We start from the raw sequence: 12,035 nt of genomic DNA, 5'->3' as shown, positions 1-12,035 counted from the left end.
ATGTGGAACAATTTAAACACATTGTAAAACTTAAAGCCCAAATTTGGAGACATCCATGCATGTCGAAATTTACTGCAAATTCAAAACTGGATTACTCTGGAACGGCTAACTGTACAGGTGACTTTACATCTTTGTGTTCGGTAAGGTCTGCTGTTTATTCTGATATATGGTTTGTTATGTGTTAAACGAAAGGTTTGTGAAGTATTTCACCGAGAGGAATGGGAAGGGTGATGGACGCAAAACCTTCAGTAGAATTTATGATTAAATTGAATTATATTATTTACTTTTCTCGCGAACCGTTCACCATAGCAATTCACGGCTAACATCGTTTAAAAGCTGAGAAAAAGCTCTTTCATGTGATACTGATGTCTGCGTGATAAGTAGGCTCGTTCGCGAGTAGTTCAACTAAGAAGAATAAAATACTAAATGAATTTGCGCTGTGAATATTTTGACAGGCCATAGGCTAAATAAAAATCGCTATTAGTAGGACGCAAAGCAGGAGATTGAAAGAAGGGCACCAAGGCCACCGCCCAGCTAACAATTTATGGTTTCCAAAACGTTCTGGGAACCATAGTTTTTGGTTTCGGAAACGTTAGTTTTTGGTTCCCAAAAGTTCCCCGAAGGTTAGTTTTTGAGTAAGTTTTGGTTCCCATGGAAAGTTTGCTGAACGTTCCGGAAACGTTAGTTCTTGGTTATATAAAACGTTCCCTGAACCTTCCCCTAACGTTCCCCAACCGTTGCAAACTTTAAAAAACCTTCCCATAACGTTCCCTAACCGTTGCAAACTTTAGAAACCTTCCCCTAACGTTCCCTAACTGTTCCCATAACGTTCCCTAAACGTTGTAACATTTAGGGAACGTTCCCTTCCCTAAATATTGCAACCTTTAGGGAACTTTGCCCTAACATTGCAACCTTTGCATACCAATTGTATTATTACTTTAAACAGCATGAGCAGGAATGCATTATTATATATTAGCAGGAAAGAATGAAGAGGCAAAATCGATGGAACTTATAACTTTAATATAAAATTATCAAAAGACAAAAAAAAACAATATAAAAGGCCTAACTATATATATATATATATAAAAATTAGACTTAGTGTTAGCTAAGTATATTAACATAAGGCATTTGACTGATTTGGTAGGTGCTCTATACATTCAACAAATAGACAGACATACTGTACAATAGAGACAACAATATACATTGTGGCAGATACCAACACAATATACAAAACAACTATACAAATAAGACATAATACCAATATAAGTACACATGGAGTGTGATGTAGAGTGCAAAGTAATAGTGCAAATGTAGTGTGCAAGACACATATTGGAATGATAAAGTATGTAATGGGCAGGTAAACGGTCAAAGTGGGGATGACCCCACTTATCTGCAGTTCAGGAGAGTGACGGCAGTGGGAAAAGAGTTGTTCTTGTGTCTGGTTGTTTTTGTGTGCAGGGATCTGTAGCGCCTGCCAGAGGGGAGGAAGTTAAAGAGTGTGTGTGCAGGATATGTGGAGTCTTTGGTGATGGTCTCTGCCCGCTTAGGTCCCAGAGTACAAGTCCTGGAGGGAGGGCATTTTGTTCCTCTTCTCATGCAGCTCAGTGACTGTCGAGCAGGACGACAGCAATAGGTCATCGACTGGAGCAGAGGGAGGTGACTGGGAGCTCCTTAAGAGCATGAGCAGCTCATCCATCTTCTCCTCAAATGCGTCCATTCGCTGTGCCATGCGGTAATGGTTGTCCTTATTGCTATGGAAAAATGGATGGTGTTAGTTTTAGTTGTTAAATACATTATATACCTGCATATGTGAACAAATTAAGTGAGTCTTCTTACCTCTTATTTCCGTCTCCATGGCCAAGCCACCTCCCTCTGTGTGATGAGTCACTTGTGCTGTTTACAACAAAAAAAAAGTTAGTTACTCTCAAGTTCCTTGTCATGAAATTGTATTTACTTGGAAATGGAAAATTCAAAGACACTGTACCTTCAACTGGGTCCCAAGATGAAGTGGCAGGCGTTATAATAGACCCATCCAGCTCTGGGCAATGAGCTGGTTGCCTGTGTGGTGTTGACTCATCTAAAAAGAAAGTAAATATGAATATTGGCCAGTTAATTTATGGTAGGTTTCTTGCACATGACATTTGCAAAAGATAAACCTATGCTGTTACATTAAACAATCGCTAAAAAAAAAAACTCAAATGCAGGTGGTGGAGGCAGTGACATCTGCTGACCTAATAAAAGGCAGGAAGAGACAAATACATCAGAACAGTAACATGATATGCACCAGGTTAATAAACATGAATGTCAGTAGTTCCATGGTAGGAAATATGACAAAAAAAAAAGTTAGTTACTCTCAATTTCCTGGTCATGAAATTGTATTTACTTGGAAATGGAAAATTCAAAGACACTGTACCTTCAACTAGGTCCCAAGATGAAGTGGCAGGCGTTATAATAGACCCATCCAGCTCTGGGCAATGAGCTGGTTGCCTGTGTGGTGTTGGCTCATCTAAAAAGAAAGTAAATATGAATATTGGTCAGTTAATTTATGGTAGGTTTCTTGCACATGACATTTGCAAAAGATAAACCTATGCTGTTACATTAAACAATCGCTAAAAAGAAAAACTCACATGCAGGTGGTAGAGGCAGTGACATCTGCTGACCTAATAAAAGGCAGGAAGAGACAAATACATCAGAACAGTAACATGATATGCACCAGGTTAATAAACATGAATGTCAGTAGTTCCATGGTAGGAAATATGACTCAACTGGTTTTCTTAAATAATACATGTATAAATGTTAACTTACAGACAGGGCTTCCAGGCACACGCACCATCCTGGAATGCTTTCTTGCTTGCGGAACGGATTCATCTGAAATAAAAGACCATACAATCTGCACTGATTGCAAAAAGAATATTTGAATTGTGCAAATAATGTAGTCTGTATTTAAGAGGTCTTACCATCACGTGACCATGCACTGCCTTTTGTGGACGCTCGCATCTTCTTCCGCCTCAATGCTAGAAGTGTCCATCAGCCGCTGACATTTTTCCATAGCTTTGGTGTATGAATCTATGAACTTTAAGAGAACAAAGTTTTTGTGAGCCAGTAGTAGAGCAAAGCAGTATTTCCATATAGAGAAAAATATTATTGATAGTATTGCAGCAATCAGTCATCTGTACACAACCAGATTTTCTTGACTGGATATTTGGCCCAGCTTTTGACTTGATTTTTGTATTGTAGCCCAGAGAATTTCTAATGGGGAGACACCGCATCCATAGAAATGCATGGGCTTAGTTTGTAAAGCCAGTATGGCAGCTGTTTATAGTCTACTACACACATTCTGCCCCTTCCTGTATGCTTTCCAACAGACCTCTGAAGTTCGCCTACAAAAAGGAACCAAAACTGCCATCTTTGCCTATAAGGAGATCAGGGTGTTAATTTAACCTAACTACCTATGACAAGTTACATTGCAAGTTAGGTCTGGGGTAGCAAAAATCTAAGTTGCTGTCTTAACGTAGGCCTGTTGAAGATCACAGTTAGCCTACCACTCGAAGGCAGAGGACAAACGTGTGTTGAGCAAAATGTCTGCATTTCAGACTTCTTCGTCCCCGGGAGAGTGCAATAATTCTCTCCCCATGTTATTTTCCCATAGCAAAAATTGAAAGATAGGCTACCGGATCTCAGCTTTTTGAAGGCAAAATTCAGAGGTCTATTCACTTGAATCGTCTATCCGATCAACTGTGCTACAAGATGGCCGCCGACAGTGTACACATTATCTATAGCCATCTCTATGGCTCTAGTGTAGCCTACATATGCAGGACTGTTCAGTAGGTTATACCCACTTAAAAAGCATCACCACCTCAGTATACCCACTTAAAATAGACTAGGATACATTTGGGGTTGATCACAGTATAGCCTACCCACTACAGCTAACTACTAGCCTACATTACAGTAGCCTAGATCCAGCTACATACAGTAGGCCTATATCCACTAGCCTACACCACTGCTGCCGAGTGACTTGGCTAAAAGGACTAACTGTACACTAAAACTAATTAAAAGAAACGGTAGCCTAGTGCTATTATTTGTAACATCAACGTGAGCAGGTTAACACGATGACACAAATCATACAATGCTGCAAAACATAACACGTTGAGAACAGCGCAAACAAAGACGAACGAGCAATGTGCTCTGGTAAATTACAAACTTGGCAGAATCAGAATATAACAAAACCCTACAAGTGAAAGGACTTAAGGTTAAACCTCAAACCCTTGCATTACAACCACTAGGCCTACATCATGAAACTAACATATTTCACTTACTTTCGTGAGATCGAATTCAAGACTAGTGTAATCCATTCCAAGACTTCTTCCAGCTGTGTTCAAGAATCACGGAATTCAAACAGAGCCCGTTTACGGAAGTCAGGACAAGACTTCAATCGATCACCTGAAAGCAGAGGCGCTGTCTTCCCCCTACTGGCGTGGGGGTAGGCCTACGTGTAAGGCAGAGCCTGTCTGATTGAACTGAAGTGAATTGTGAAATGAAAGAAGTGAATTTTCTTAGTTGTGAAAAGTGTTCTATTGATAGATTTTTGTTTAAAGTTCATTCACCTAATACGGTAAAAAAAAAGCACAAAAGTATATATTTTTTATTCAGTAAAATTGATATTAGCCTAAAATAAATATTATCTTGATATGATGTTTACCTTACAGATTTTATAAGACCAATCATTTGAGTGGATCTAAATCAAGTGACTGCAAACATTTTGTATGTTACTTCAAAAACTGAAATGGAGCTTGTGTTAGTGTCGACTATAGCTGTTATTGTCTCCAGTTTCTAAAGCTGATAGAGGCGCAATCAATCACACAATGCCATATAACACATTTAACACGGCATGGAATTGGAATGAATAGAGACGCATTACCATTGACGTCATTGCCACCTAATCAGAAGCCTCGAATGCAAATAATGTAAAATGTGTGAATGTAAAATGGTAATGTAGGCTACAGGAACAAATGAAACATGTTCTGAATGTATTCTAGTGATAGCAGAAAACTATTATAAAAATATTTTATATTTTATTTACCGAAGTATTATTGTTTGTTTAATCCAACGTGAAACTGCAATCGGTTCTGAATGCAGACCAGGCGTTGTCTTCCCCCTACTGGCGTGGGGGTGTTGGACTTTTATATTGAGCCAAGTGAAATGTGAAATGTAGAAGTGAAAATTGTTTTATTGATAGATTCGTGTTTTAAGCATTTTTCACTTCATACGGTTACAAAATTGAAATCAAGCACAAAAGTATTGTTTATAGCAAAATTGATATCAGCCTAAAAATAAATATATTCTCTTACTCCTTATCTTAATTTGATTACATAAGGCCAATCATTTTTAGTGAATATCAAGTGACTGCAAACCTTGTATATGCTAGGCCTACTTCAAAAACTTAAACGGAGCTGGTTAAAATAAACATGTCAAAACAGCACTCAGAACAACCAAAAACAACCAATAACAACCAAACGGGAACGTTGTGTGAAGGTACTGTGCAACCATAGGAGAATGTTTTGGTTGGTTGGTTCCCTTAACGTTTAGGAACGTTAAGGAACCCTTAGGTAACGTTCCCTAACCGTTAGTTTTTGGTTTGGTTCGAACTACCCTTTAGGGAACCATACACTAACGTTCCCGAACGTTCCCTTAACGTTTTGTGTTAGTGGGGCGTGGCCTGTAAACCTCTGATTTTCAAAGGGACATCACGGCCAACGCAAGGGGCAACGACGTGGCCGCCGTGAAATTCCTACCCTGAGAAATAAAACTTTAGGCTACTGTGCTCTTCTGATAACGTGAGTGGAATGGATTTAATGTGGACGCGAAGATAAAAAAGAAAAACGCAGAGCGGCTAAATGATACAGTGCAAGTTTTGCGGTGAAAATGTTCCGCCTTTTAAAATCAGTTGTAGCCTAATCCAAATAGCAGTTAAAACCATCAATTGGACAACAGAATCAGTAGGGTACCAATTTTGCTTCATTGTACCAGGCCTAATGTATGTCAAAAGCAGGCTCGGATGAAGCTGGGAAGGATTAAACACACGGTTTCAACACCGTGGTAATCAACCGTGATAATTATGATATTTCAAAAGAAAACGGTAATTGTTATCGTCAACATTTTTATCACGGTTTATCATTATACCGGTAATCGTTACATCCCTACCGATGACCTGAATAAATATACTATTAATGAGAACTCATGATTTGATAATAATTCAACCACCTGTAACTCAAAGATTTAAGATTGATTTGGTGCTATAGACGGGAGTCAAGCTAGCAGATGTCATTAACTAACATGTAAATTTAAATGCAAATCAGGTTTCTTGGTATAGGATAGTTGCATATGTATACAAGGAATTTGGTCTCTGCATTTATCCCGCCCGTGAATTAGTGACCACAGAGCACACAGTGAACACACAGTGAGGTGAAACGCACACACTAACCCAAAGCGGTGAACTGCTTTGCTACAGCGGCGTTCAGGGAACATTGAGGGGTCAGGTGCCTTGCTCCAGGACGTTTCAGCCGCTCCTACTGGTCGGGGATCAAACCGGCAACCCTCAGGTTGCAAGCCCGAAGCCCTAACCAGTAGGCCACAATTGCCCCCCAAATGACATGCAGGGCAATGAGCTTGCAGTTTCAGATGCTCAGGGTCAGAGCAGGGGAATAGAGCCTGCAGTTGCAGATGCTCAGGGTCAGAGCAGGGGAATAGAGCCTGCAGTTGCAGATGCTCAGGTACAGTGCTGCAGGATTCAGCTCGCAGTTGCAGATTCTTGGGGTCAGTGCAGCGGGACAGAGGTTGCAGATGCTCGGGGCAGTGAAGCAAAAATAGAGCTTGCCGTTGCAAATGCTCAGGGTTAGAGCAGAAGAAATAGAGCCTGCAGTTGCAGAAGCTCATGACGCATGATTCGATGCATGGTGGCCCGAGTTGGCCTTATTCGAGCAGCGGTACTAATGAGACAACCCACAAGCACCCAGACCCAGTGCACAAGGTGCCAGCTGCACAAATGCCACCAAGCCAAAGCCCGTTTCTGTGAGCAAGCCACATCCTGCAACAGAATGAAGCTAAAGCAGACCCAAGGGCAAGGTGAAATGAGGGAGGCCATGCTTTTGCACCTTGCTCTTGGAAACCCCCCCAAAATAAGATGAGCAGCATAGGTAACGTTAGCTAAACAAGACAAGAAAACATGAATATTAGACATTGACCATGGGTAATAGTTCTTTAGAATAGGGATCGAGGAATAAGAACAGCTCATGGAGATGAGTGCTCTCTCGAGTGTAAAGATGAGCAAAACCAGCATTGGTAATGCAGAGGTCGATTCGAAGTGCAGGAGCTTGCATAAGCTCGGAGCTTGCATAAGCTCAGTTCTTGCGATGCAAGAATGTGGTGCAAATGTGGTGCAAGCACCTGTGGATTTGTGCTGATTTGACGAACGATGCGAACGATGTGATAAGAAGTGAAATGGATAGGCATGAAATGTTGTGACTAAACGTGCCGTGGTTTGAGCTTGCAGAAGCTGACCAGGGGCGGCGGTGCGTATGTGACTATTATGTATGAATATGCTACTTAACTCTGTGCCTAAGTGCCGGCGGTGTGAAGTGACTGAAATCAGAATGGCTTGGGACAATCAAGATGAGGCTTTAGCTGAGCCTTTGAACCACCACCAGACCTTTGCAAAGAAGCTTACCTTAGATTCTTGACAGTGCTACTTGAGCGTCCAGAATGACTCGATCCTGAGGTCTTATATATAAAAGACGAGGACCATCTCCCGAGCGACTTGATTGAGGAAGCGGGTAATCCTAGTGCAGCTGCTGTTGAGGCAGTACCAATACTAAACGAACAACCAGTATATGCCTATTGTAGAGGCCACATCTCTCAGCCATGGCAGTTAAATGAATTGTGAACCATTCTTTAGGCCTAGGCATAGACAAACAGCAGGTAGAAGAAGGGGTGCATTAGTAACATCAGGTTAGTAAATGAGACCAGAACCTTGTGAATGTAAATAAGGGAAGACCTCCTGTGAATCCCATATGCAGAAGGACTACCATTGAGGCAAAGTACCTGGTTGAACCCATTAAACACAGAGCTGCTGAAAGAATGCTTGCAGAGCTCAGAACCAGGGTTAACTAACCAGAAGCAGACCTAAGGGCACAACATAACTTAAAACAAAACAAAATACAAATCAACAGATACATAGCTGGAATACACTGGCACTTATGGATGGTCGCTGAGGATGATTTAGCATATAACTTAAATAAACAAGACAAGAGATAGAAGAGTAATCCTCATCATGCTGAGTGAAATAAGATTAAATGTGAAACAATGCACTGCTCCTGAGCAAAGAGTAAATGGATGTTTAGTATATGTGAACCAGCACCACAGTCCCTGTAAAGAAGTAGATAGTTAGTGAATTGGTGATGTAGCCGAATAATTGATGATTGAGAATTGCTAATCAATTGATTTGATCATATGACGATTGAGAAATATGTGATTGAGATCCAGGGACATATGGATATTCAAAAGTGAATTGCAAGATCTAAAGATTTAACGATGCGAGTTCACTATGCTGCTGCTCCTACTGTGGTGGGATAAAGACATGAAGAGTACAGGGTTAGATATAGCTTACTTACCTCCTTATCTAAGTTGACACCACATGACCTGGATGAAGTAAGATTAAATATGAACCAATGCATTGTCCCTCAATGAATGTTTTGGCTATAGCCTACGAGAACCACCCCGCATCCATGCGTGAAGTAGATAGTTACAGTGAGTTAGGGGACTAGTACTCAGGGGCGCCTGCAGGAATTAATGCTATGGTACGCACACCCATCACCCCCCCCAAAAAAAAAAAAAATCATGCGTGGACAATATTTGTCCGTTTCCAGGTTTTAGCCCCGTGCATTGTAAAAGTAGCCTACATAGCATAACAACATACATATGCAATAATACAACAACAACGTCTACAATGACCTATTCATTTGGACAACTTGATACAGCCCTATACAGGTGAAAGTTACCTTGTTTTGTTCTAGCGTACCGTGACGTCTGGCTTTAAACAGCTGTAATGCAGTCTAACGTTCTGACAAGCACACCAATTGCCTACCTTGTTCTTAACCCCTCTAGCTTTGCTGCCTCCATACTTTCTGTTTTCGTTGTTTAAACTTGTGATATTCATGATAAGTATTGAGTTAGTGAATTAGCTCAACATTGTGTGCTGATAACCATATAGATAGCCGAGTAAAAGAAAACAAGTAGCCTAGTTGCGTGCCTGCGTGCATATTCTGTCTCCTGCTCAAACAAAATGTGCGCGCGTTAATTTTCATAACGTGTTCACTAAGTCACGTAATAGAAAATTGTAAATAGCCCGATGGCATGCAGCTAATGGGATACTGTGCATAGTTGGGAAGGTATGGTGGGCCAATTTGGTGTGAATACACATTACACACACACACACAAGGGAAATTTTATGTCGTTGAGTAGCCTGATGGTACGCACAGTGCGTACGGACGTACACCTGCAGGCGCGCCTGCTAGTACTCCACTACCAACAGATGCATACCCTTAACTTAGAGAGTGAGGCATTTACATTAAACAAAGAGGAGCTGCTCCTGAAATTAAAAGATTAAGATGTTAATGTAGGCCTAATGAAGAACTGGGAAGTAATGTCATCCCTGTGCTTGCGGCTGCCATGACTTAATGGGGGATTACGAATGACGACAAGCACAGTGCATTGTGCTTGGGAAAAAAAGGTGAATGACTGGGTGCAGTATTGGCCTGAAGACTTTGTGCTTGCTAGTGTTGCTCTTTCGGCAGAGAAAGAGTTTGTGGAAAGCTCTAGTAGGCTACTAGTCCCTACAGCCTGAAGACCTGCAAGGAGGAATGGAGTGGTTAGAGAGGAGACATACAGAATAGCATACATACAGAATTTTTTAAAGGACCTAGTACGCGGGCAAATAAACAGCCATGAAACATTTACATTGCCATTAGTTAAATCAACAATGTATGGGCCTACATATTATGTAGACACATTTAACCATGACAGTAACAGACAATGACACAATAATGATCAGCCAGACATGAGAATGAAAATGGATTAATCAAGGCCTTCAGGTGCGGAAATATTATGGGTTAATGACGATAGTATAGCCCTGCAGACAATACCAACAGGCCTACCATAAATCTCTGCAAACTAACATCCCGTCTCCTGAACTGCAGTCATAAACAGACCAGTGCACTGCAGCCAACAAGGAAAGTAGCCTACTTTTGTCCCTGTTGGCCTTCCATACACAACAGTAGCCTAACCAGCGAGCCAATTTGCGAGTGTCGATAGGCCTACAGTAACTGGAATAACTGAGGTTTAAGAGGGTTCAGTGTGTTTATGGTGACAGCGTAGCCTAATAAGTCTGATGTTTTCCGTCAGAAGGTTTAGCGACCAATTGCATTGTTAGCGATAGGAACGTAAACATCATTACGCAACTAGGATCTTACCGAGACTAGATATCACTAGGATCTTACCGAGAACTTGTTTCTTTCCGTTGATAAGACCAAGCGGACAACGCGAACAAGTGGCAACAATTTGGCCTACCTACTCTCCGACGTTTACGAGAGATATATCCTCCTACATTAATGGAACCCCGAGACTTTGGTGATGCATCCAAAACAGTTGAAAGCGAACGTAAGTAAGATCTGTGACTGCATCACAAGTTAAAGTTTTGGCAAAGTGAATGACTAGCTACCCATGCATGGATACGGAACATCGAAAATCGGCACCTGAAAGCAACATGCAGGTGCAAAGTCATGTCATTATAAAGACTGATGCAGACAGGTGATTGGACGGAAGTAATGAATGATGAGTGACCAATTAAGTCTTCCTGACAGAACTAACGCTTACGCTTCCATTTCCTTTGAAGTGGCTGGCGGTTTCCATTCTGCTACTGTTTTGACTCAGTCCGGATCAGTGGCTACCCCTGAGGCAGAAACGACATGTCCATCCAGAAGCTACCTATCCATGTCCCATGTCATCGTGGTCCTTGGGGTCATATTTGCCATCAGCAGTTGGCTGCTTTCCCCCCAGTTGCACGTACTTCTCTCCCTCCATCTAAAATAACAAAAAAAATCACAGGTCTGATAGTGAATAGGTTGTTTAGTTTTATTTTACATTACTTCCACATAATCTTAATCACCACCAACCATGACTTTTTTCACTAAAAGTATTATTGTCACTGGAGGACTCCAATATTGCTTGGAGAGGTAACAGTCTCAGAGCTCACTACAGTAAGTGTTATTGCCTTGGCTAAACCATACATAGCATACCAGCTTACAAGCAAAAATTGATTCATTAACATGAGTCAGGAGATATGACAGAAAACATCTAAACAGCGTATGCATACACATACATACCATGCATAGGCTACTGCAGTTGCGTAAAGACAAAACACCCCCTTAGAAAATAATGTGTCGACGAGTAGGCTTGGGTGTATGAGCTCCCATCATAGTTAGCCACCCAAAAACCTCATAATCGTAGCAGCCAACCTTACAGCCTAAAAGCTAAACAATACTAAGACACATTTATAACAAATCTTCAGTCATGTATTCATGAAAACAGCAGTCAATGAATAAAATCCTAACATTACACCAATGGTGATCAACACAGTCTTCACGTCGGTAACGTAACATTAACGTTGTCATTCATGTCAGATGTTTCTATCTAAGTAAGCTAAGCAACTTGGCTACAAACAACTGTAAATTATGCTATACATATTACGAAGGAATGAAAAGGTTTATTTGACAATAAAATACCGATAGGTGTACTTGACATAAAGTTGGCAGTCATGAAGCACGGGAGTGAACTTTATAGCGACTACGCGTCAAGGACATGTTGCAGCCTCTCCTGATGCTAACGTTACCTAACTTAGCTAGTTTTCTATCAGATGACAAGCAAGCAACATTGTTAAAAATGGAACAAATTGTTAAAGTGTCAGTCTTGTACACTGTACAGTA

The sequence above is a fragment of the Alosa pseudoharengus genome, unplaced genomic scaffold, assembly GCF_046254945.1.
Source record: "Alosa pseudoharengus isolate Yale_2024_CS ecotype anadromous, Long Island Sound unplaced genomic scaffold, YU_APseudo_1.1 YU_APseudo_1.1_scf_5, whole genome shotgun sequence".
Taxonomy (NCBI): Eukaryota; Metazoa; Chordata; class Actinopteri; order Clupeiformes; family Clupeidae; genus Alosa; species Alosa pseudoharengus.
The sequence above is the reverse complement of the archived record's forward strand: the minus strand, read 5'-3'. Positions refer to the sequence as shown.